The sequence below is a fragment of the Cygnus olor genome, chromosome Z, assembly GCF_009769625.2.
Source record: "Cygnus olor isolate bCygOlo1 chromosome Z, bCygOlo1.pri.v2, whole genome shotgun sequence".
Taxonomy (NCBI): Eukaryota; Metazoa; Chordata; class Aves; order Anseriformes; family Anatidae; genus Cygnus; species Cygnus olor.
Window position 1 is genome coordinate 58,717,960 of NC_049198.1, and position 22,070 is coordinate 58,740,029.

Genomic DNA, 22,070 nt, shown 5'->3' on the forward strand with positions numbered 1-22,070 from the left:
CACTACAGAAGCTTGTCTTAAACATGAACAAGTCATGTTATTTTCATAGCTTGATGTAAATGAGCATGCTAACAGCCCCTCTATCAAAAACACTGCAAATATAGTTGACAATACCTTGAGAAAGGATTTAAAAGGCCACCTCTTGACAATTTTTCTAGGTGTGCATGTTTTTTATGAATAATAAGGTGTCATCATTATTTATGTTCCTCTTTTAAGTACTAGGTCAGTGCTTTCTTCCCTCCTTCACTAAATGTGAGTAGGTTTGTAGAAATTGCTTTTGCCTGTAGTAATCCCTGACAGTTGTAATCCATATGGAATCTTCAGCATTAAAATTTTATCCAAAACCAAACAAACAACAACTACAACAAAAACATCTTATTCCTGTGTATTTGCCCTTATTTATGATTAAGTACTGATTCCAGAGAGACTAAGGCAGAGTTGTGTCTGTAAATTGGTTCCAGAAAGACTAAGGTAGAGCTGTGGCTGTAACTAGTAGTGTCAAAGGAGGGAAGATGACCAGAACTGCTGTCCTTGCTTGCCTTTGACTTTTGTGCTCAAGAAGGTTTCCATCCTAGCTCCTACATTAATTTTTTGTTTGTTTGCTTGTTTTTGACAAAAGCTAACTGCCCTTTCTCTAGGTAAATATTTTATCCTGTACCCTGATTCAGCAATGGGGTAAAAGTCTTTCTCAGAAGGGTACAGCAGTCCCAGGGGACTTCCCTGAAAATCACTCTGTCACTCTCTGAACAGGACAAATATTTACAGAGGGAGAATATCACAAGCCCACTACATAATAACCTTCCGCTTTTTTTTTTTTTTTTTTTTTTTTTTTTTTTTTTTGATGCTGAAGATCGTTTTGGTTTAATCAGGGACTTACAGAAAGTTCATGTTAATACTTCATTAAATACATCCACAGCTCAAGGCCTGTCCAGGGTTTTTCCTGTTTCCAGAAACATGCTCATGCCCTGTGGAAGACGAGGTTCCCAACAGGTGAGGTGTCGCTGCCCTGGGGAGATGCACGAACCAGTGAAGATCTGTGCTAGTCAGTCTGTGGTTTCCTCTTTCTTGATTGTATTTTCTTAACATGTAGTCAATAATGACAGACTCAGAAACTACATGGGCTATGCTACCTTCTCTCCTTCTTGTGCTCATCCACTACTATGTTCCAAAATCAGGAGTTTAGGGCAGAGTGAAGAAATCTGAGAGTGTGTGGCTGGAGCTCTTAAGACATTTCTGTTTGTGGGCTAAAAATGTTACACAGGGGTTACATTGCCTGTGGTTAACTAATGTAAAATGGATTTTTTTTTTTAACTCATTGTTTTACCTTGTTACTCAAATAAATCTTATTTTATACTTATTTAGGAGGCTAGAAATGGATACTTCTGTCAAAGGGCAAACCTCTGAATTTTCATTTTCATAGAGTGATCTAAGCAGGCTTACCAAAAGTAATTTAATGAATGAAATATGTATAAGCATGACCTATCTCGTTTATGTCTTGATTGTATGTAGCTTTGATAACACTAGTTTCACAGTGTTTAAATAAACTCAGTCCATACCATAGTTGCAAGAGCTGCGATGATGCTACTGTGAATAACCAGGGAGTTTCAAGCCAGCTCAGAAATCCTAATGCCTTCTGCAGCCACTTCAGGAGCTGCAGTATGATTTCCTTTTAAACCAGTGCCATAGCTACCTCCTCAGCTGTGTCTAGAGATACAGTCAACTTCAAAGGATTACTCTTAGGGGCTTGGCTTCTCATTCTCAGCAGAAAACAGCAAAATTGACACAAAACGCACAGTGACTATGACTGAACGTATAATATGTGGGTTAGCAGGCTGTAGCCATGCTGAGGTCAGTATAGTCTGAGTGCTTCTACCCAAGTTAGCTAGAAGCTAACAGGTAAAATACTGCTCACATAGTATTACTGCAAGCAGCATTGGATACAGTCATTTAACATCCATGGGAATGAAGTTTGTGTTGCATATGTATGCATTGGACATTGTCTATATAAATGTGTTCCAGAAGACATTATGGTGATTCAAGTTTCCCATGAGGACCAAGGTCTGCTATCATGAAGCTTCTGCCAGCTGCTTAGGGAGAGTTTCAGCCAGCTCTTTCTCTTGACTGGGTAGTAAGTAAGGGACACCACCATTTTGTCCTCACCTCTGGTTCTGTCTTCTGAGCTCTCCACCAGCTGCTCTGCAGCAAAGTTTCATGCATCTGAGCCATCGCCTTGAAACTAAATATATATTCATCATATATGCCAAGTGTGATAACATACTGCTCAGCTGTTTAGTCAAACACAATTTAGGATTAGGGTATTAACTCCACAAAATACCAAGTTAGTGATGAGGAAGGGAGAATGGCTTATACATAACTTCTTATGCTATTACTTCCATTGATTTCCACTGAATAAGAAGTTGCTAGTGTTACTCTGATGCTTTCTAAAAAGCAGTAGCTGTTATTAGGATTGTAATAAGGCAGTAGCCACTAGTTTGACTTTTAATTGTGGCAAGGAGAGAGTGTACAACATATTTATGTAGGTTTAACTCATGGATGAGATATATTCCTTTCTAAATTGAAAATGTATTACATGCAAATTCACATAGAATTAATGATAAAGAGGACAATAATATGATGAAGATCTTTTTCAACTGATATACTTTTGTTACATTGAAAACAACTTTTTGTAAAGATTGATAAGATACCTTCCTCGTGGGTAACTTGAGCTATTTTACAGTCCAAGTTATTCTAGAACCCATTTGGTTTCCATTCCTAACAAACAGTGGAGTTAAAACAGTACGCTTTCTTTTGCAATGCCTGCATGACAAGCTTTGGAAGGTCTGTAATCAGTTATTTCACAATCTGGACTCATTAGGGGCTAGTTTAGTTCCTGTTCCTAACAAATGATAGCTTGGGAATGGTATGCTTTCTTTTGTAATGCCTGCCCAATATGATTTTTAAAATTTAACTGTGCTTCCAAATAACTGGTTTTTTTGTGTTAGCAAGTGGGATTGAACACAATTTCTTCAGCTGGTTAGTGGCCTGCAATGGAAGATATTTTGTGATTTATGTGTATGGAGTAACCAAAGGTTTCTTTCCTCTTCTTCACAACTACAAAGAAACAATGACATAAGAACCTTATCGTGAGTTATCTGTGAAAACGTAATTAAGTTCTCTTTACTGCAATAGAGCGATTAACCTTTAAATCTGATCCTTACAAGTAATAAAATACAAGCCTCCTCCAGAAATTGTTAACCCCACATGTAAGACGTAGAATTTAAACATTAGGTCTAGGAAAGTCAAACTTCTCCCCCCCCAGCCCACCCCCCCCCCCAAAAAAAAAGAAAAAAAAGTGGAAAGGAATGTCTAGGCTGCTTGTTTTTTATTAACATTTTTAATTATTATTATTATTTATTTTCAGTATTTGGAGTGAAATACTTGGATGTCCATCTGAACACAGGCATGAGTGAATGATTGAATGCTCAGGATGTACACTTTGCCTCTTGTATGATTGTGTTCAGGCCAGTGGTTGCTCAGGCACTCACTTGTTCCTTCAAAGTTAAAAGCTTAAGGAAGATCAAGAAATGATTCTTTCAGTTAGCTGCATTCAATTTGAAAATCTAAGCAGGTAAAAGTGCTCTTTATTTTTTTATCCTATCCAAATTATCTCAAACATTTCTGTGGTCAGTTAAAAATCAAAATACAACGTTATTCTTTTAAATATATACATATATATATATGTTCTGATAATTAGTATTTCAGTGTATAAATATAACCTGCATAAACTTAATTTTGCCAAATTTTATCAAACTTAACAAGTCATTTCCTGAAAACACAATAAATACTCTTTCTGTCAGAAACATACAATCTGTAACAGTCCTTTCTGTGAACCAATGGAGGTTTGTAACCGTTGGAAACAGACTGAGATCTCTGTTAACGGCGAGTAATTTTACCCTCTAATTTCCTGCTTTATTAGTGAATTTCTCACTCAATTTATTTTAGAAACTCAAAAAGAGAAGCCTGGAAAGTATGGTTTTGTGTGATTAGACTGTCAGCTCAGGCAGCACTTTCGTACGCTTGTCTCTGAAAGAACAATTTGATAGCCTGGTATTAAGTACCACCTGAAGGCAGACAATGACGTCAAACTCCACATTTTCAAGCCCAGATTTCCTTGGATGTTTAACACTGTCTTGGAGGTGCTCTTGGATGCACGGTGTTGGGGCAGCTGGGGCTAAAGCCTGCCACGAGCCCAAACCTGGACTCAAAATTCTCCAAAGTTCTTGGAATGGCCTGATTTACTAGGCTTACTTGAAATGGAGTTGGACAGATCTTGTTAATCAAAATTGTGTTCATGCTGGAGGAGTACAGAGCAGGAAGAAATAGAAGAGAGTGCCTGATCATGCTGTTCAGGTGGGGGACAGATCTGTGTAGTTCACCCTTCTTAAACAAAAGAGATTACACATTTAATTAACAGGTGGCACAAGTGGGTAGCTCAAACGTTTTCAGTCTCTCTGCCACAGTGAAATACCTATTTTTTAGGTCAAAACCAGTGAGAAAAACATAGACAAATACGTCACAAACTCAAAAAGAGTTACCTTTTTCATAGTGTTCAGAGTTTGCAGTAGAACGTCTTTGGCAATACACTGAATTCTTTATTCAGTTTGTTTCCTAGAAACAGACCAAGGAGATACTTCATACTTCTTCATAAATTCCAAGAAAGCCCACATAAGACAGCCGTGAAAATGAGATTTCCAGAACATCAGTATACATGGTACCATACTGATGAACTGGCAAAACTTCAACAAGACTAACATTCACACTTAGAACAAAAGAAATGGTTTGGGATCCACCAAAACTTCTTTAAGTGCTATTTGGAGGAAGATAATAAAACCTAATTACGTATCACAGCTGAAGGTATGAAGAAAAATGTGGTTTTGATGTTTCCATATTTATACAAAAATTTCCTAGAAAATTTTTACTGGCAAACCAAGTATGATGCTGGGATGTTGAGAAAGACCAATGACAAAATCCTTTCAGAGGAGTGTGCAACTTGCCATGGAATGTCATTTTTTTCCTCATCTCAGGAAGAGAAAGAAGTACTTTCCGATGTAAAGGATAGAAGATGGCTGCTCTGAATCCAGAGAATCCAGGTTTGTGTTCAAAACACAGACTAAAAAACAGGAAATTGTTCTTGAATATTGCCTCGTTGGAGCTTTAGAAACATTAAATGTGGCTTGGGAGCCTGAGAACCATGCGGACATAGAAAGAATAATTTAGATAAAAGCAGTGCCGGCAGAAAAGGACACAAGAAAAAGTGAACAATCTTGAGGAGAATCTTGATGGAGCAATCTAAAGCAGGAACACCAAACCAGGTCATCGAAGTTTATGAGTAAAATAGTTGGCCCTCTTGATTTCCTTTAGACTTCAGTAAAAAGATGATTAGAGAGTTAGAGCACTTCTCCTACAAAGCCAAGCCGAGGGAGTTGGGGTTATTCAGCCTGGAGAAGAGAAGGTCCTGGAGAGACCATATAGTTGCCTTCCAATACCTACAGGGGGGGGGCACAGGAAAGCTGGGGAGAGACTATCAAGGAGTGTGATGATAGGAAAAAGGGAAATGTTTTTGAAGTAATAGAGGGGAGATTTAGATTAGATATACAGAAAAAATTCTTCACTAGGAGGGTGGTGAGACATTGGAACAGATTGCCCTGAGAAGCTGTGGATGGTCCCTTCCTGGAAGTGTACAAGACTGGGCAGGCTGGGGCTCTGAGCAACCTGGTCTAGTGAAAGGTGTCCCTGCCCATGGCATGGGGGTTGGAAGTAGATGGTCTTGAAGATCAATAAAGGTGACATTATAGTGTGTATATGACAAAGGCCACTGGAGCAGGAAGAACAAGCGGATGAATACCTCTGCAGACAGGAAAGAGCAACTTCATGTTCACAGGTCCTGGTCCTCATGGGAGACTTCAACCACACCAGTATCTGTTGGAGGTACACACAAAAGGGTATAATCAATCTAAGAGGCTCCTGAATTGCATTAATGATAACTTCCTTCTCCAACTGACAGAGGAACCAACAAGTAGAGGCATTCTGCTGGACCTTCTACTAACCACCACCATGTGGCTTATTGAGAATGTGAAGGTCAAAGGCAGCCCAGGCTGCAATGACCATGAGGTTGTGGAGTTCAGGATCCTGAAGGCAGGGACGAAAAGCAAACTCAGAACCCTGAACATCAGGAAAATAGATTTTGGCTTCTTCAAAGATCTCCTTGGAAGATTACTGTAGAATAAGGCTCTGGTGATAGGAGGGGCCCAAGGAAGCTGGTTAATATTCAAGATTCACCTCTTCCAAGCTCAGAAGAGGTCCATCCCAACAGAGAGGACGTCAGGCAAAAAATGCCAGGAGTTCTATGCGAATGAACAAGGAGCACCAGGCCAAACTCAAACAGAAAAATGAAGCATAGAGAGAGTAGATGCAGGGACAGGTAACCTGGGAAGAGTACTGAGACATTGCCCGAATATTCAGGGATGAGGTTATAAAAGCTAGACCCCAGCTGGAATGGAATCTGACCAAGGACATCAAAGGCAACAAGAAGGGCTTCTGTATGTACATAAGTACTGGGTCTGGCTGGGATGGAGTTAACTTTCCCTGCAGCAGCCCATACAGGGCGTTGCTCTGCACTCGTAGCTAGAACAGCACTGGTATCACACCAGTGTTGTGTCTACCGCTGAGCAATACTGGCACCACATCAGGACTCCCTCCAAACCCCCAAAGAGCCAGCAGGCTGGGGGTGGGTAAAAGGTGGGGAGGGGACATCACCAGGACAGCTGACCTAAATCAACCAAAGGGATATTCCATGCCATATGGTGTCACACGCAGCAATAAAAGGTGGAAAAAGGGAAGGAGAAGGGAGGGATGGGCTCTCATGATGAAAATATCTGTTCTCCCAAACAACAGCTATGCGTATTGAGGCCCTGCTTCCAGGACATGGTCAAGCATTGCTTGTTGGTGGGAAGTAATTTCTTTCCTCTCTCTCTGTGCTTCCACAAGGTCTTTGCTTGGTTGTTTTGTTTGTTTGTTTGTTTGTTTTGCTCCCCCCCACACCCCTTTTTCCTTTAGTTAAATTATTTAATTTTCCCTTAATAATAATTTTCCCTTAATAAATATTTATTAATATTTAATTTAATATATATTATATATTATATTAATATAATAATATTAATATATTAATATTATATAGTATATAAATAATATTTAATATTTTAATTTAATAAATATTTTATTAATATTTTATATTAATGAATATTTTTTCTTTAATTAAATTACCCTTATCTCAACGCTTGATTTTTTTTTCCTTTTCTTCTTCCCTTCCTCTTCTGAGGAGGGGGAGTGGGAGAGAGGTTGTGGTGGAGTTCAGCTGCCTAGCAAGGTAAAACCACCACAACATAGATGGCAAAAGGAAGACTCAGGAAAATGGAGGCCTACTGCTGAAGGAGATGCAGGACATGGGAATGGCTGAGGTACTGAATGCTTTCTTTGCTTCAGTCTTTACTAGCTAGACCAGCCTTCAGGAATCCCAGGCCCCAGAGACCTGGGGCAAGGAAGATGTACCCTTGGACAAGGGATCAGGTCAGGAAATACTCAAGCAAGCTGGGAATACATAAATCAATGGGTCCTGGTAGAATGCACTTATAAGTGCCGAGGGAGTTGGCAAATGTTATTGTGAGGCTACTCTGTAAAACTGTTGATAGGTCATGGTGCCTGAAGACTGGAGGAAAGCAAATGTCACTCCTAACTTCAAAAACGTCAAAGGAGACCCATGGAACTACAGGCTGATAAGCCTCACCTTGATCCCTGGGAAAGTGATGGAGCAGCTAATCCTGAAAAACATTTCCAGGCACACAAATTGCAAGAAAATCATCAGGATAGTTAGCATGGATTCATCAAGGAGAAGTCATGCTTGGCCAAATAGAGAATCTTCTACAATTAAGTGACCTGCCTGTTAGATGATGAAAGAGCAGTGGATATTGTCTACCATGTATTCAGTAAGACCTTTTACACTGTGCACCATAAGATCCTCATAGACAGGCTGGTGATGAATGTCCTGGATGGGCAGACAGTGTGGTGGGTGGAAAACACTTTGAACAGTTGTACCCATAAGGTGGTGATCAGTTGCATAAAGCTTAGAGTCCAGTAACCACCCACAGTGGTGTACCTCAGGAGTCAGTACTGGGTCCTGTCCTATTTAACATCTTCATTAATGAGCTGGACAATGGGGTAAAGTGTATCCTCAGCAAGTTGGCAGATGACACAAAACTGGGAAAAGTAGCTGATATACCAGAGGGCCATGCCGCCATCCAGTGGGATGTGGACAGTTTGGAGAAATGGGCAGACCAGAACATCATGAAATTCAACAAGGGGAAGTGGAAAGTCCTGCACCTGGGGAGGAACAACCCCAGGCACTAGGACATGCTGGGGCCACCCAGCTGGAAACAGCTTTGCAGAAAAGCCGCTGAGGACCCTGGTAAACACGAAGCTGAACATCAGCCAGCAGTGTGCCCTTGCCACTAAGAAGGCTAATGGTGTTCTTTAGTGACATTAGGCAAAGAACTCCTGGCAGATCGAGGGAGGTGATCCTTCCCCTCTACTCAGCAATGGTGAAACCACACCTGGAGTACTGTGTCTAGTTCTGACTCTCCCAGTACAAGAGGGCCATTCTGTCTAAGGAAGGACCATGAAGATGATGAAGGGACTGGAGCATCACTACTGTGAGGAAAGGCTGTGAGAGCTGAGACTGTTCAGACTGGAGAAGAGGAGACTCAGGGGGGTTCTCATCAATATGCATTCATAAGCCAGGTATATAAATATCTGAAGGGAGAGTGCAAAGAGGATGGAGCAAGGCTCTTTTCAGTGGTACCCAGTGCCAGACACAATGGACACAAAATGAAAGACAGGACGTTCCCTCTGAACATCTCAAAGCACTTCCCTATTATGAGGGTGATGGAGCACTGGAATAGGTTGCCAAGAGATGTTGTGAGTTACCCTCCTTGGAGATAATCAAATACACACTGGGCATGGTCCTGGGCAACCTGCTCTAGGTGACCCTCCTTAAACAGGCAGGGGGAACCAGATGTCCTCTAGAGGTTCCTGCCAACCCTGACCATTCTGTGATTCTGTACAGGAAATTGAGCAAGATGAGAAGATTTCTGAAGTTTCTGTTTGGTAGAAATACCCTAACAGGACATGAAATCTAAATCACATAGTTATGTTTCCAAATAATTTCAGATCTGCTAACAACTTAGAAAGTCAACTTTATAGTTCAACTGAAAAAAGATGGGTAGAGTTGGAATAAGGTATGATATTATAATAAAAATATAGTTATTTCTGCCACAGAGATGGTTCTGGGTGAAAAAAAAAAAGGAAAAAAAAATGAAAAAAAAAGAGAGAAAAAAAAGAGGAGATTTGCTTACACATCTTTCTCTGAGGTCTAAAAGAAAAAAAATAGAAGTTCTGAGACATATGGAAAAATTGAAGGTTCAGGCTCCTGCTCTGACATCTATCATGAGTTAAGAGCAGAGTAGAGCTATGGGATTTTCAAGCTTTCTGTGGAAGACAAAAAAGTACAAAAAACATTGGGAATAACACAATGGAAAGTAGAGGACAGAGCTTTTGGGAAAGTATGACCACAAGAAATATACAAACACCTATTTTCTTCTTTCTAAAACTTTTTCCACAGCCTCCAGAAAAGTGAGGTTGTACTTACATTCCTTAGAATTAAATAGGACTGTACAAAAGGAATAATTTATTTGTTCCACCCATGTTTCTTCTCCTAAGCAACCCTTACAATTCGAGCAACTTGAATATTATAATAATAATAAGTGACAAATACTGCATTTCAATATGTAAAATATCTGTTTTAAACGTTTTGTTGGAAATTAACATCTAAATGGTTTCATCTAAATAGGAGTTTATATCATTCATCTCCAGGAAAAAAAAAAAAAAAAAAAAAAAAAAAGACAATAACCTGTAAACTGAGAAATTTTAAAAATGTTTTTATCTGAAAAGATAAAATTCCCTTTTTTTTTTCTTTGACTCTTGAAGTTATAAATATGAGCACATTGCGCTGGGAAAAAAAAATAACACAGAAAAAACAAACAAAAAAAAAAACAGTACATAAATTTAAAGTCTCTGCTGTGTATCTTTCCCATTAAAATACATTACTTTCTGGCTTACCTTTGTTCTTACTTAGAAGTTGAATTATTAAAACCAAATGTTGTACTTCTGTGTATTAATGTTTCACTTACACTACTGCACTCCATACACCATGATGGTAACCTTTATATTAATCCTTCCAAAGACTATTTTTAAAGAATGTTTCTGCCTGCTTATTTTATTTTAGTACCTTTCTGTTTCAAGACTTTGTGTGTACACAGACTATATGAAGATCAGACTGAATTTCAGTTTCTAGTCTCTCTTCCCCAACCCTCCCCCCCCCCCCCCCCCCCCCCCCCCCCCCCCGCCCCGAGGAAGGAGTATTCTGAACTGAAGAGCTAAAGATCTGTTATCAGTCAGGGCTATCCTTGTGTGACTATTTGTATGGTGCAGTAAGCATGTGAAGTAACTGCTTGATGTGGGGTCTCAGGTAGAAAGGTCCCCTGCAGTCCTACAGACCACAGCTTTGCTGCTTCTCCATCTATTTCCAAGCACAAATACAGGCTGGGTGATGAGTTGGTTGAGAGCAGCCCTAAGGAGAAGGACTTGGGGGTACTGGTGGATGAAAAACTGAACATGAGCCAACAATGTGAGCTTGCAGCTCAGAAAGACATCTGTATCCTGAGCTGCATCAAAAGAAACATGACCATCATGTTGACTGTCCACATCTTAAGGATGTGGAGCTCTTGGAACAGGTCCAGAGGAGGGCCACTAAGAAGATTAGAGGGCTGGAGCACCTCTCCTATGCAGAAAGGTTGAGAGAACTGGGCTTATTTAGCTTGGAGAAGAGAAGGCTTCAGGGAGACCTCACTGCAGCCTTCCAGTACTTGAAGGGAGCGTATAAACAGGACGGGGAACGCCTGTTTACATGTGTTGATAGTGATAGGACAAGGGGGAATGGTTTTAAACTAAGACAGAGGAGATTTAGGTTAGAAATTAGAAGAAAGTTTTTCACTCAGAGGGTGGTGAGGCACTGGAACAGGTTGCCCAGGGAGGTTGTGGATGCCCCATCGCTGGAAGCATTCAAGGCCAGGCTGGATGCGGCTCTGGGCAGCCTGTCCTAATGGTTGGCAACCCTGCCCAGAGCAGGGGGGTTGAAACTAGATGGTCTTTAAGGTCCTTTTCAACCCAGGCCATTCTATGTTCAGGGAATTGATTCTACCTCTTTACTCTGATCTTGTGAGACCCCACCTGGAGCACTGCATTCAGCTCTGGGGTCCCCAACAAAAGGACATGGATGTACTAGAGCAGGTACAGAGGAGGGCCATGAGGATGATAAGAGGGGTGGAGCACCTCTCCTGCAAAGACAGGCTGACGGAGTTGAGGTTGTTCAACTTAGAGAAGAGAAGGCTCTGTGGAGACCTTACAATGGCCTTCAAGTGTTTAAAAGAGGGCCTACAGGAAAGCTGTTGAGGAACTCTTTGTCTGGGAGTGTAGTGATAGGAAAATGGGAAATAATTTTAAAGTGAAAGACAAGAGATTTAGATTAGGTACCTAGAAGGAGCTCTTTACTCTGAGGGTGGTGAGGCACTGGAATAGGTTGCCCAGAGGAGCTGTGGATGCCCCATCCTTGGCAGTGTACAAGGCTGGGCAAGATGGGATTATAGGCAACCTGGTCTAGTGGAATGTGTCCCCACCCATGGCAGGTAGGTTGGAACCAGATTGTCTTGAAGGTCTCTTCAACCCAAACCATGCTATGATTCTAGGATTCCCACAACTAGAAAATCCATGCTGCAGTTGGAAAGCAGTCTTGATCAATTTCTTGCCACATACCACACAGGGAACCCAGTCTCACCAGAGCAAAAGAATAATGGACTCAGTTCCTTTCATCACATAAAAGGCTGGCTATGTGCATATGTCCATGTAAAGGGCTTTACACAATTCTCCAAAGAGGCCTTGAAAGCATTTGGTATGTAGGCTGCCAACTCACAAATAACTTTAGCTTTGAGATGCCAGGATGAGTAGGATCCAGCTGTTAATGGTTTTCATCAAGAAGCATGAATAGAGATAGATTTGGACAAGTACACAGGCATTGCACAGCAGCAACCCTTTCGAACCTTCTGTCCACAGCTGTGAGAACTATTTCCCCCACTGGGCTTCATCTGCCACGAGCCAGCTCCCACCCACTGACTGTCCCTGTGTCCTATAACCTGGCATGGGGCAGCTGAATTTCGACAAACACTTGGCTTTTAATCTCCTGGAGGTCTGGGTAGGGCTCCAGGCCGTGGCGCTGGGCAGAGAACATGGCTGCCCTCCCCAGGGCACAGGCCAGCGGCCCACCTTGCTGCTGCCAGCCAGGCCTCCCCAAACCACCTCCTGCCAGGTGCAGCCATAGGCTGCGGCTTCCCCAGGCTGTCTGGAGACCACGAGGCAGCACTAGGTGCACATCCAAGGCCATGAGGTGCACGGAGTCTGTGATGTTAATTGGGATGCTACAAGGAAGGCTTCTGGGCAGGGAGCGAGTGTCCCTGGAGCAGGCAAGAGCTGAGCAGTGGCACTGAGGGCTACATTTCCGGGTGGAAGTACTTTAAAAGAGAAGTACAGTGAGAGGTAGACATGCTCCTGGTCCTAGGTAGTGGCAATTTCCATTTTATTTACCTGAGGCTGTCCTGCATCTATCTATTACGGTGCCTAGTGATCTCTCCTGCCAAAATACAATTCATTGTTACTTACACAGAGCAGATATCTGGCACATTGCTCTTTTCAGAGTGACGAAGGAGAGAAAATTCAACAAAATGACGTGTTTCTTCAATAATATGTAAAACATATTGTAGTTGGGTAGAAAACTATTCAGATGGTTATGAAGAAGGTTAATTCTGATCAATTCTGCAGTCCTAGAAGTACCACAGCTTAACCACACTTCATTTTGAATATTCCAGTACTGGAGAGACCTGCTCCGAATTTTTAACAAATCAACACAAAGGCACTGCTTGACAACACCCTGCTTCAGTCAGGCATGGCAAGAAACTCTTTTGTAGCAAGCTGTTTCTAGGATTAAAATTAGGGTGCTCCCTATAGTGAATGTGATATAGTGGTATTATTATTGCTTAACTTTGAGCTTATCTCCTCACTCAGTCACTTGTGACCTAAATAATCTACATTCTTTGCTCATTCCTCTGAGAAAAAGTCTTACAAATTCATCTCTCTCTTTGCAGTTGCCTTAAATTACACTGGCAATGTCAAATACAAAGTAAGCTTTGTTTCTGGTCCTGTTATATGTAACAGAAATATGTTCCTGTTAAACAGAGTGCAACTGAAATGTTCAAAATTGTTTTAGAAAAGAGTCACAGCACAAAGCTGAAGTAAACAACAAAGTGCATGGAAGAGCAAATAAAGGAGAAGAAACATGCTACTGCAGTTTTGGTGTTGTTGCTGCTGTTGTTTTAAGATGATCAGCTGGGATGAAAAATGAAAAGTTGTTTGGTAACCAGTGTTTCCAGTTGGATGAATTTTGACCTGCTCCAAAAGCTGTGGATCATGTGTCTGCTCAATGACAAGGATGTACTTTCAGTTTCACTTCTTTCAACAGCAGTGAGACAGACTTTCTCAAGAATTCACAATTATTAATTCAACTTGCTACATAAGGGCCTCAGGGTTTCCTCCTTGACAAACCACATCAATAATCCAACTGTGTTTCTACTGAAATAATTCTTGAATGAGAAAAACTGCAGATATGTTAGTTGCAAATATGTTAGTGAAATATTTCAGACTCATGGAACCGATGTGTCCTGACTAGTCATTGCTAGTTGGAAAATCTTTAACTAACCTAGACAAATTTGGCTATAAATCCGGAGTTTGGAGTAAACAATGATTGAAGAGTAAAAGGTCTGTTGAGTTTCCCAACTCTGCTTTGGTGATTTTAAAAATGTTTTACATACAGTCAGGCATATCCAGTGGTAATGATGGACAGCGGATACATGTTCTAATGCAAGGCAGGTTCGTCGTATTCCTGCTGTGGCTGGGATTTATTTTGTTACCAGTCTAAAGTGGTTTCTTCCATTTTTTGAGATTTTGTGTGCATGCTAGACTTGACTGGAGCATTTTTGGGTGCTCATTTTCTATTTCTCCTTTAATACTACATCTTGAAGAGCAGGGAAAGCAAGTCACCACATAAATATAATAAATTTGAGGAAGAAAAATGACTGAGTTAAACTGGAGTACTACTGAAGGAAAGGGGTAATAAAATAACAACACTGGTGTAATGACCAATAATTAATTCATGAACTTATTAGCATTAAACATGTTAATAAGGTATCGACAAGCAAGACTAAAGTACAACTTTAAATGAGCTGAGAAACTCATTAATTTTTACATAGTTGTAATTCTGATACTAGAGCATTTGTGAACCTGATTATATGCAACTGATGTCTTAAGACATTTGTTTAGAGTTTCTTATGGGATCTCAGAAGATGAGGGATGGGAGAAAGCAGAGGAGGAGTTAGCATGTGGATAAGAAGGAAAGGTGTAACTTGAAAATAAGCATTTAAATGTGGACTTGGAAATGCTTGGGACAAGTTAGGAACAGAAAGGTAAAAGACAGAGGCTGACACTAAAAATATGGAGGCAGAAGATGGCTGGACAAATGAAATGGATATGACAACAGAATGGGGGTGGCAGGGGGTAGGACAGAAGGGAGAAAGATATTTAACCCACAGGCTGTGATCCTTCAGGAGATCTAATATTAATCACAAGTGCACTGAATCTTTGCTGTCCTCTTCTGGCAGCAAAACAGTGTGAAAACACTTGGGAATGTGTATTTTCCTCCTTCTACCTTCTACCTGACACTTTCTACCTGACTGTCCTGCAAAGAGAATGACAGGTCCCACTTCTATGATTAGTCAGCCTAGACAGAAGGAATCTCAGATGAAAATCTGGATCCTGCCAAAGCAACGTAACAGTCAGTTTGACTCATGGTGCTGAAGCTTCTCCTCCTGAAAGGTTTTCACTTTGCTTAAGAGACAGGTAATTTTAGAAACCATTTACCCTGAGAATAATATTAAGAGCACTGTATGGAGTTCTTAAAAGAGAGGATGTGCCACCTATCATGTGGTAGGACTTGAAAGTTGAATCCTGGACTTTTCCATGTGCTGCATGGAAGCCAACAGCATTAGGAGACTTGGGAGAAAGATACTCTATATTCATCTCAGACCTAAGTCGCACTGCTGTGCAGATACTCTAGTCAGCAGCTATCAACATCAATATCAACATGGACTATTAGATCAAAAGGGTTAGATTTATTATTATTATTATTGTTGTTGTTGTTGTTGTTGTTGTGATTATTATTGTTGTTTTTATTTAGTAATGCAGACATGCTCCTGTGTTTTGCTGACAAGTCTTTCAATCTCTGGGGAAAGCTGAGGTATGCCAACTGACAACAAGTTCTGCGATGCTATCTCAGAGCTGTTTTGTTCATGGCCAGCCACCAGCCAGCCTTGGGTGCTCGTGAGTGGGATATGCATGCATCTCCAGATGGGCATGTGGAGGCCCTCACCAGCATTCAGATGCTACTTGTGCTCAAGAAGGTAGGCTTCTACACAGGCATAGGGACAAACAGACGGGTTTGTGTGCCTAAGACCAGGAAGACCAGGATCCAGGCGTCAGATGGGAATGTGAAAAAAAATGTGGCCAACATTTTGAATTTCCATTATGTTGGAAATGACAATACTTAAAAACAAAAACAAAAACAAAAAGCAAACAAACAAACAAAAAAGTCATTTCCTCAGAAAAGAAATTCTAAAGTAAACTGTATCAACAAAAACAAATTTAAAAAGTGAGGCCATTGTGTATTTACCCCCAAGCTGTGCACACGACAATCATATAATGGTTTGAGTTGCAAGGGACCTTTAAAGACCATCTAATTCAACACCCCTGCCATCACTAGATCTGGTTGCCCAAAGCCCTGTCCAGCCTGACTTTTGAACACCTGGGAGGTATCTCTAATATAGCCTTCAGCTTTGCTGAGTATGGGACTCTCAGAGAGGGCATTTTTGGTGAGCTGGCTGCATGTTGTCATCAGTGGTCAGATAGTGCTGAGTATCACAGCAGAGTGCAGTGCCCTCTGTGATGGCAAAGTTGCCAGCAGAGAACTCTTCTACCATATCCAGACCCACAAAAACAGCAACCAGTGTTTGCCCAGCCAGATGGATCTCATACAGCTCCTGCCAAGGGTGGGCAGGACACAGACAGGCTGCATGCACCTGCATGGCCCGGGGCAGCCTACCATGGGCTCCTGGGCTGTGACACATGCTCTGCATGTTCTCAAGCACCAACCCATTTCCTTCCCATCTCCCGGACTTCACTTGAGTAATCACCATTTCCCTCCACGTCTCCTCACCAAGTACATAATTTCATAATTTAAGAAATTCCCAAATCCTACACCCCCAAAGTATAATTACGTTAAGATCCTGGGTATGACTGGCATTTCTGCAGCAGAGAGGTGTTTTAGGCAGGAACATATTGCTCATGTGTACAAAAAAATGTGTAAGGTTTGCCTTTCAGCTACATGTACTAAGATGTAACAATCAAAAACTGGCTCAGGAAATACAAATCAGACTGATGAATTATAATGCCAGTAATATTAATAATATTGATCAGAAATGCCTACTGAAGCCAATGACTTCTCGTTCGCTTCAAAATTCCTCTCCCACTGGGGGCTGGCAGCAGTCCTGCCCGCACAGATATCATCTTGACCTGCAGCGAAGTAGCAACAGATATTTCTCAATCCCATTTTACCACTGCTCAAGCATGGTTGCAAATGTGGTATCTTCAAGACAGAACAGGACTGCCAGGCAACAGGCATTAGGGAAGAAAGTGCTACAAGACTCCATAAATAAATAAATAAATAAATAAAATGAAATAAAATAAAATGAAATAAAATGAAATGAAATGAAATGAAATGAAATGAAATAAAATAAAATAAAATAAAATAAAATAAAATAAAATAAAATAAAATAAAATAAAATAAAATAAAATAAAATAAAATCTTGTATTATTTCTCTTAATGGAAGCTGCTTGCAAATCCCTCAAATTTGGCCAACTGCCCAGGTCAAAAGCTGCTGTCAGAAGTGAGACCGCAGGATTATTATGTCTGGAGCAAGTAAAAGTTAAAAGTTTTGGAGTGCTTGAATTATAAATATGCACAGGTTGTTTTGAACTTTTCCCCCCACCTTTCTGACACATATCACAGTATCTCAATGCATACCTCTTTGGAAATTAATAAAATAATAATAAAAAAATATATATCATTTGCTAATTCTTCTCCCATCTGCCTGATCCAAGACCTGGGCAGGGAGGCAGAAGCTGGCTGGGCTGCAGGGTGAGGAGATGAAGAAAAAGAGAGGGAGGTCACTCAAGATGATTGCTGAGTGGAAACTAGAGACCAGATGAATTGCTGACATGCTATTTACTTACAGGACTTTTCAAATCCAATAAATAAATAAATAAATAAGGTGATTAAAGAAAAAGAAGTGGATTCCTTGTTTCTTAATAGTCTTTCATTTGAACTTAATTAGAAACATGTTTTCAATGTCAAATAGTCTTTTACAGGCATATACATTTCTGGTTCCTTTAAAAAATACATTTCTCATTTGCTGATCTGATTATGTTGCCAGAGTCTGCTGCAGCTTTGCTCTGCTCTTAACTACAGAGACACACACGCAGTAGATAAAACCATGTGTGTATTAATAGTGATGGAAGACAGTTTTCAGCCCAGTATTGCTTGTATTAAAACTGAAACAAGCTGTAAGCTTTAACTATTCCCAGGACTACTGCACCATGTTTAGTAAGGGCAAATAAGCACCTTTATTAACAGGTTTATTGTGTTTATCCGTTTAGTAAAGACAAATAAACAATAGAAAGTAACAAATAAGATTTTCTTGGTCCTAAATTGCGTCCTTAGATGAGCATTACACTGACTCCATGGCAGGAACAGGCTGTTTGTCAGTTATTCTGCTGGCTTTCATGAATACCACAAAAAAAGTACACCTAAAAGTGAATTCCTTTACGTTAGGTTGCATATTCATTTGTGATGCTGTAAAATGAGAAATACAAAGCTATTTAGAGAAAATGAATTTTATCAGTTTATTAACTGATAACTTACTAAAGTTTATTAAAGCTGATTAACAGCATCAGACAAGAAGTCCTGGAACAAGACGAAGGCACACGAGTTTGCGAGTTAATAAAAAACCCAACAGTTTCTGGAATAGGTGAACAAGACATCCTTTAGGAAAATGGGTTTTTGTTGGTTTGCTTGGCAGCTCTGGGAGCGGGTGAAACGCAGGTATCCCAACAGATGTGCACAGTGCCAGCTGGTGAAGGACTAGGCACGGCTGGTTTCATGAAAAGGCGTGTGCCGCCTGCATTTGGGTCTCGGCAGCGCCATGCCCAAATAGTGGCCCCTCTCTCAGATGCCCCCTGCGCGCTGCCGAGCCTCGGCGCACCGGCTTTGCACCTCAGTGAGCGCAACAGATTTTAAGACGGCGACTTGAAGACGTGGGCTTTCACGGGGATTAGGTTTATCCCCGCACCTCTACGAGCGGTGGCACACAGCCACGCTTTAATCCGGCCATCCCAGGTCCCCCACGGCCAGGCGAAAGCCCTGCACACCCTGCACGCTCCGAGACCGGGCAGGGAGGGAGGCAGCAGCCGTCGGGGCTGCGGGGAGAGGGGCGGGAAGAAGACGAGAGGGAGGGCACTCGAGCGTGCAGGCACGACACAGGGATTAATCGTTTTTGGCCCGTCCCCAGCTCCGAGGGCCAAAAAAAATGCCCTCCCTCCCACGGCGGTGGCAGTCCTCTTGGGTTTCCCTAATGAGTCACGCCGGAGAGGCATTCCCCGAGAAAAAAAAATAATAATAAATTAAAAAAAAAAAAAAAAAAAGGCTTTACCCGAAACTGAGATAAGGCTGCCCCTAAACCCTTCGCCGCGGTGCCCTCGGCTGGCACCGCTCCCACCGCGGCGCTGCCGGCGGGCATCCCGGGGCACTTTCCCTGACCCCGTGCGGCGGGACCAGGAGCAATCCCACCACCCAAAAGCAGAAAACACCTGCACGGGCTGCGCGCCCCTCTCCCCGACCGGGGTCCTGAGCCGGCCGGGTGCCCTCAGGGGTGCGCATCCTGCAGCCTGCGAGGGAGAAGGGTCTCCCCGGGGGAAGCGGCTGGGGAGGGAGAAAGGGGGAAAAGGGCTAGGATAGAGGAGGAAAAGGGCCAGGCAAGACGGAGAAAAGCTCTAGGCGAGACGGGGAAACGAGCGCTCGCCAGCATCGCAAAGCGATGCGCTGAAACGTGCCGCCGAGAGCACATCGCGGCGGGCGTGAGCGCCTGCCCCGGGCGGTCCCCCTGCGTCGTGTGTCGCCTGAGCGACAATATCGCAACTGCCAGCCCTGGAGGTGGTGTCCACGCCGCTGCTGGCGGCGTTGTCCACACTCGTTTCGGGCGGGATCGGCTGCCGTGGAGTGTTTTGTTTTGTTTTGTTTTGTTTTTTTTCTCTTTGGTTTGTTTAGGTTTGGGTTTAGATGCTGCGGTCGGTTGTTATTTATTATCCCGTGTTTCTTTTCGGATCGGTGACACAGCTTCGAGTCTGAATATTTATTATTTACAGTTCTGGAAAGAGGTGCATGAGACGTCCCAGTGAGCCCCGGTTATGGAATTGGAAACCATCATTTCCGTAGGCGTACAGGTACATATATGAAGCCAGCAACGATCTGAAGCCCAGCAAGAGAAAAACAACGTGTAAAGACACCATGGATAATCACAAGGGTAACCAACCAGTTTTTCTAGTGCTCCCGAGGCACCGGCATCCCTCTCTTCAGATCTGTCCTCCGTGCCCTGTCGGGTCACGTAGCGGTGCAGGAGAATTAACCTTTGGCTTTTTCTTATGCAGTCTTTTGTGGCTTCATCATCTTTCTTCAGATCGCCGACTTATCGCGGGAGTCCGCCTACAATTTCAGCCTCTGTAACCACGACGAGATACGAGAGGATCTCCTAAACGTTTTGGATGCGCACATGACCTTAAACGAGGTTGGTGGTTTCTCTGGTGGCATCGGAGGGAAACTCGGTACGGCACTGCCTCCACGATTTTATCCTTGACCGCCGGCAGCTACTTTCTGAAAATCTCGATTAGCAAGCCGGGAGTTGGCTAGTTTAGTAAGCCGGTGCATGTGAACAGGACGGGGAAATTATCTCCTACTCTCCTCCTCCGGCGACCTCCCTAAAGTGTGCGCTGAAGCTGGGACTGGCAGGGACAGAGAGCAGGAGCCCGGGCGGCTGCTGCCAGAGCGCTACCTGACCCTTCCCGGCGCCTTGCAGACCCCTAGGACTGAAAAGCCGCTTGTGTAATACCGCACCGAAGGCGAAGACGGTTTCACGGTCGCAAAGGTGATCAGCGGTTTAGAAAGCCTCGCGGATCGTTTGCGCGCACAGACAGCGCTTAGCAAGGAGACCAGGCTGCGGCTCTGCGGCAAGAGAGCGGGCTCCCGTCCCGCACGGCGGCCCGGCACCGGCGGCACCGGCGGCACCGGAGGCACCGTCTGCCCCCGCCGCCCCGCTCCGCTCCCACGGCGGCCCCGGGGTGCGGGCGCCCGCCGTCGAGGGGCGGCGGCGTTAAGGGGCACCCCCCGTTTTGTTGTCTTCCTCCAGGGGCTACAGCTCGATTTTCACACCTGCGAGGACGCGCCCGAGGGGTCGGAGCAGTCCGAGGTTCGCCAGGGTGAACGCAGCCCCCCGACGGCTAGGTGGCATTCCCTTTCCGTGGAAAAAAAAAAAAAAAAAAAGGCGAAAGCACACCAAAAAAAAAAAAAAAAAAAGAAATGGGAGGCCGGGGGAGAGGGAGTGGGGGAGAGAGAGGATGGGGGAAAGGGCATGAAAAAGAGGGGAAGAAAGGGAGGGGGAAATGGGGGGGAAATAAGGGGAGGAATGGGGGGGAAGGAGAAAGGGAGAAGGAAGGGGGGAGACGGAAGGGGGGAGAAGAAAAGGGGGAGAAGAAAGGGGGGAGACGGAAGGGGGGAGAAGAAAAGGGGGAGAAGAAAGCGGGGAGAATGAAGGAGGGGAGAAAAAGGCGGGGAAAGAGGGGGGAAGGAAAGGGGGGAAAAAGTGAGGGGAAGAAAGAGGAGAATAAGGGGGGGAGAAAGGGGGAAGAAGGAATGGGGGGAGAAGGAAGGGGGGAGAATAAGAGGGGGAGAAAAGGGGGAGAAGAACGGGGGGAGAAGAAACGGTGGAGAAGGGGAAAACGGGGGGCGAAAAGGGGGAGGAGAGGGAGGGGATGGGGAGCAGGGTGGGGATACGAGGGCGCTGGGGGCCGGGATCTGCGCTGGGGCGGCGCCGGCGGAGCGGGGCGAGCGCAGGGGGCCGCGGCCCGACGGCTGCACGCTGCCGCCCCACCCCCCCGCCGGGGCCGATACCTGGTTCCCGGTTCCCGGTGCTCGGTTCCCGGTGCGGCCGCTGACAGCCCTGTGCCCGCAGGGCTGGCTCCGAGCGCAGCGGGAGGGCCGCCTGCTGCAGTGCGTCCTCGACGGGGCGCGGGGCTGCGGCGGCCGGGGGCTGTGGCCCAGCACGCTGCGGGTCGTGCAGCGCAACTGCCGCGGGTACCGCCCGCCCCAGGTGGGTGCCGCGGTCCCGGGACGGGCCGTGCCGAGCCGGGCTGTGCCGAGCCGAGCCGGTCCGAGCCGTGCCGGTCTGACGGCGCTGTGCTGCAGGGGTTGCGGCGCGGCGCGGCGGAGCACCGGGGGGCCGTGGCCGGAGGAGGGCTGTGCGACGAGGGCAAGGTGCGGGAGCTGCTGGCCGTGTGGAGGAGCTACATGAACCTGGCGTAGGCAGCGCCGCTGCCCTGCGGCGTGTCCCCGTGTGCTGCCACTATTTTTAAAAGTT

The 22,070-nt window shown here is 44.0% G+C and overlaps 1 long non-coding RNA gene across 1 annotated transcript; it reads right to left on the reverse strand.

Moving 5' to 3' along the window:
• Window positions 1–3,450: 3,450 nt before the first annotated feature.
• LOC121061789 lies at window positions 3,451–21,726 on the reverse strand. Its single transcript, XR_005815261.1, has 4 exons — window positions 21,605–21,726; window positions 5,906–5,979; window positions 4,596–4,668; window positions 3,451–3,566 (listed from the first exon to the last, which is right to left on the reverse strand). It is a non-coding gene; the product is annotated as an uncharacterized LOC121061789 (long non-coding RNA).
• Between the last annotated feature and the right edge of the window lie 344 nt (window positions 21,727–22,070).